At 36.1% G+C, this 5,110-nt stretch overlaps 1 protein-coding gene across 1 annotated transcript in view; it reads left to right on the forward strand.

Moving 5' to 3' along the window:
• Nucleotides 1–2,479: 2,479 nt before the first annotated feature.
• The window catches only part of Tmlhe (trimethyllysine hydroxylase, epsilon), a 95,483-nt gene continuing 92,852 nt past the window's right edge, over nt 2,480–5,110 (forward strand). Inside the window, exon 1 of the mRNA XM_021188875.2 lies at nt 2,480–2,603. The gene's annotated coding sequence lies outside the window, so the exon portion shown is untranslated. The remainder of the gene's footprint in view (nt 2,604–5,110) is intronic.

A 5,110-nucleotide genomic window follows, 5' to 3' on the forward strand; every position in this document is an offset into this window, starting at 1 on the left:
AATCATGTCCAGCTGTTCCTAGGTTTTAATCCATCCATCTAATCACTCATTCCTAAAATATACTCTGTGTCATATACTGTATGAGTTTTACACACACACACACACACACACACACACACACACCCCAAGGAAACCAACAAAAGAAATTATCTCAATGCTTACTTTCTTTTAAAATTTTTTCTTCTTTTCTTTTCTTTATTTCTTTTTTTTGAGACAGGATCTCTCTATGTAGTCCTGGCTGTTCTAGAACTTGGTATGTAGACCAGGTTGGCCTTGAACTCACAGATTCTTCTGCCTCTACCTTTCAAGTGCTGGGATTAATGGCATGCATCACCACACCTAGCTTCAATTTTTAATTTCTAACAGTAAGTACTAAGTAAAACCGAGGGATAAATAGTACAAAGAAGAGAAAATAAACTTTCCTTCTATCATTCATTGATCTATCATTATTGATCAAGTAGTACCTGGATTCTCTTTCCTGGTTGTTCATACTTCCTCTCTTTCAGCCACTAAAATGCTGTATCTTTAATAGCTAATACTGATGCTGCATGACAAGCATGTCTTTACATGCATGGACTCTTTTAATCATTATAGTCTTGTGAGATAGATTATATCTATGTATGAAATAGAAAATCGAAGCTCAGAGAAACAAAGCCTTTTGACCAAAACTGTAGGTGTGCTCCACAAAATAGCATTCAAGCATCTACTTTTCCTCCCTTCTTCACTATGTGCCTGGGCAGCATCACATACCAAAGGCACCCACCATCACCACTGTTAAGGCATAGGTTTTCAATAGTAATATTTGAATCCAGTGTACTATTTTCTTGAAGCACTTAGTGTTGTTTATTATACATATGGATGTTAAGTATCTAGAGCCAATGAATATATTTTGTTGAAAGAATTCATTTTTTAGGTTTTTATGGTGTTTTAATTATAGTTTCTATTGTATATTATTTACTTAGATTTTAATCTTAGCTTGGAAACTTAACTTTATTATGATCTTTTTGAGATTGTTTAACTTATCTGTGCCTTAGTTGCCTTACGCCTAAAGTTCAAATAATATAATCGCTCTTAAATGTTTATTATAAAACAGGTCAATGGCAGATAGTATAAGTTTCATAAATGTTCTTTGCTATATAATGGAGAAGTTCTCTGAATTAAATAAACTTTATCAACTTCTTGCCTTTTCTTGAGGACTTCATATTTATCAATTTCATCTTACCTTTACTGATCTTGTTCACTACTGTCATGCTCCTTCATATTACTAGACACTGGATCATGCTTTCCTTCTCTCTGGAATGTTCTTTTTCCTATTTGTCTGGTCACCATAGATTTTTATTCTTTAAGCATAAAATTACAAGGATATGAACTATGTCCTGGTTTTGATCATCAGTTTATACCTAGAAATCACTGCAAAGTTTGACATATAGTAGACTCCATATTTGTTGCAATGAATTAATACCAGCTGGATAAAATCTAGATTTTTAATCTTATTTAGTTTTTCTTCTTAGCATTAATTTACATTTTGGATACAATCTTTAGTATGCATATTCAGTGGTCTTTGGCAATTATTAACAAATATTCATTAAAGAATACATCCTATGCTTGGTAATCAGATTTGAAAAATAAAACCTTTTCACTTTCAAAACGCTGCTTGTTCACTGCACAGAAGAAATAAGTAGAAAGAGAAATTAGAATCCAGAGTAAGTGGTATATAAGGCATATGGAATCAAAGGGAAAATAATGTAAATTTATATAGAAATGTCTGAGGAATAACAGAGGAATACAAAATTGATTTTTAAAAAAAGACTATAAATTTTTCCAAATGAACAACCGTAGATAGGGAGAATTCCAGTATAAAATGACAGAGGAATATTAAAAAGCCTCCAACATAATGAAAGCCTTTTCTTCTTTTGTTAATGTTGAATCCAAAAAAAGTGTTTTCTTTTGTACCTTTATGACAGATTATTTCATGCTGCATCTCTTGGTTTTTCTAGTATGCATTATTATTAAATTTCATTCGCACAAAGTGTTCATTTCTTGTGGTTTATTCCCCCTTTAAAGTGTACTGCATTAGCACTGTAGTTGGCCCTTTGATTCAAAATGCTCATCCGAATCTGTAGAAATCCAGTAGTGAGGGATATGTGACATGTGGAAGGATAGTGGAAAAATTTTAGTTCTTATGAAACCTCAATAAGCTACCATTAATAAAAGCATAGACACGAGATTATATAAGAAAACAGAAAAAGGCAGGCAACCTGAGTTTTACATGCACTGTAACATCCTGGACCCATCTTTCTCTTGTTATACCTCCAAATTTGTTCAGTGAATACTACCGACTATACTACTTGGCTGATCTTTCTGAATCCTAGTCTTTAAATGCGCCCTGCGAGGATTCCACTCTGCAGGAACGGAAGGAGCGGGGCGGGGCTTTAAGGTTCTCTGCTGGGCTAGAGCAGGCTGGGGGAGGGGAGCGGGAGCGGGAGTCAGACTGCTGTGGGAGGCTGGGTGGTAAAACGCAAAAGGACTGACAAGGCTGCACTACAGCCCCTCTTTGCTCGCATTTGCCTCCCCAAACTTCTGAGTCGCGACTTCCAACGCAGGTAGGTACAGTACCTCGGGTCTGGGGAGGGTTGTCTTAGGTGGCCAGGACCCATGGCACCTAGTCTTGTGCTTTGGGGCCTGGCACAGGGCTGGGGCAGTGGTAGCTCCAATCCTCATCCCAGGGTGATAGTACTCACCTTACACTAGCTGAGGAGGACACTCCTGCCTTTCCTTAATATTTTCCTCATGATTTGTGCTAGTTTTGCCATACAGCCTTCCTGGAGATCAGGATAGGGCCAGTTGGGCCTAACTGTAAAAGAGCTGGAGCAAGCTGTGCTTGAGACTAGACTCCCAGGCTGCCTTCTTTCTATATCATTTTACTATTGTTCTCTGGTCAGATTGTACCCTATGTCTCTCAGACCAAGGCTGTCAGTGTTGTTGTAGGAGGGAAATTAGGCTAGAAACGTCCTGAAAACAATTCCGAAGAACCTTTTAAAACTACTGGAAATGGCATTCTTTCCTGCATGAGTTGAATGTTAACTCTGAATAATGCTCATGAGAATACTATATTAGTAAAGGATTTTAAACAAAAATTATTGTCCAAAATGTTATTTATGTATTTAATGAACACCACCAGCAAGTTTCATAAAAACAAAATAGTTGGAGACTTTACTGTTTAATTACTGAACAAAACCACTGAGCTCTACTACTTAGGAGCATTGTAATAATCCATTTTCATACAGTGGTCTTAATTTATTGTTGCTTTTTTATAGTTTGCTTTTCAGGATACAGTGTAGTTAAGGTTTAAAAGTAGTTAATTTTACATTCGGTAAGTGACTATAGAGGTGCAGGGAGAAATATGAGCACTATGGACCAAATCTGCCTTTATTATAGAACAACCATGAAAAGAAAACATGATTTACCACAATATTAAAAGAAGTCATACATTGTTTCATAAGCAGTGTGATGAACAGAATGTTCATTATAGCAGTAGAGTCTTGGAACTTATACCATGTGTTTATTTCTCCTAGTTCTTTCTTGGAAATACAGATTGTGGCAGACAATACTAGCTTGTCTTAGTGTCCATCTCAGGGGTCTCACAGTACTACTCTGCTCCTGCTTGTCAACTCTGAGAATGGCAGCAAAATATTCGTTTGGTATCTATGCTGTTTCTGGCAACTGTTTTCCTCCTTTCAGATCTGGAGCTTGAGGACTAAATTTCTGGATCAATAAACCTCTTTGCTCTTAGGATTCTTTATCTGGTGACCAGAGATCCACCAGTTGAATCCCACTGTGACCTTTTATACAATACCAGGCACTCCTTATGCTTATCTGAGGTGAACAGGTTCAGTGGTTCAGTCCATTATCATCAAAGCAGGAACATAGCAGCATACAGGCAGGCATGGTGGAGGAGGAGCTGAGAGTTCTACATATTAATCTGAAGGCTGCTAGCAAAATACTGAAATCCAGGCATGAAAGACTATAACCCAAACCCACAGTGACACACCTACACTTACACTAACGGGGCCATACCTTCTAATCATGCCACTCGCTGAGCATATACAAACCATCACATTCCACTCCCTGGACAAGATAGACTTATTCAAACACATGAGTTTATGGGGGGCCATACCTAAACATAGCATAATGCAAAATACATTTAGTCTAACTTTTGGATTTATTCTGGATTTAATCTATGGATCTTTGTCCTGTGTTTTAAGCTGTGTCTTTATTCTGTTCATTTTTTCCTCTACTGCACAGAAGCTCTCTAATTTCATGTAATACCACTTGTCAAATCTTTTTGTTATTTTCTGGGCTTTCAGAGGTGTATTAAGGAAGTTATTGTGACTAATGTTAAGCTTCCCACTAGCAGTTTGAGAGGTTTGCTTCTTATGTTAAGGTCTTTGGTCTGATTTGAGTTGATTTTGTACAAGGTAAGACCTAGAGAATAGTTTTATTCTTCTATGTGTATAGATCCAATTTTTCCAGCAAAACTGATTGATCAGGCCCTCTCTCTCTTTTAAAAACATATTTTTAGCATATTCATCAAGAAATTGATGACCAGAGTTGTGTAAATTTATTTTTTATTCCTTTCATTCCATTGGTTTGGATATCTGTTTTAATACCAATACATGTTACTTTTGATACTATAGCTTTTAGTGTATTTTGAAATTAAATATTATGATTCCTAGAGGGCTACTGTGTTTGTTCAGGATTTTTCAAAATTCATAAATAGGTCTATATGAATTTTAATATATTTCTTTTACTTCTCTGAAAAAAGGTCATTGGTATTTTCATGTGATTATATTTTGTCTTAGTTTAGTTTTATTGCTATGAGTAGACACCATGTCTTATAAAGGACAACTTTTTTTTCTTTTTCTTTTTGGTATAATGATATTTTATTTTTAAAAATTTTTTTATTATTATTATTTTCATTATTTACATTTCAAATGCTATCCCGAAAGTTCCCTATACCCCCCATCCCCTGCTCCCGTACCCACCCAATCCCACTACTTGGCCCAGGCCTTACCTTGTGCTGGGTCATATAAAGTTTGCAAGACCAAGG

The sequence above is a fragment of the Mus pahari genome, assembly GCF_900095145.1.
Source record: "Mus pahari chromosome X unlocalized genomic scaffold, PAHARI_EIJ_v1.1 GL456233.1, whole genome shotgun sequence".
Lineage (NCBI taxonomy): Eukaryota > Metazoa > Chordata > Mammalia > Rodentia > Muridae > Mus > Mus pahari.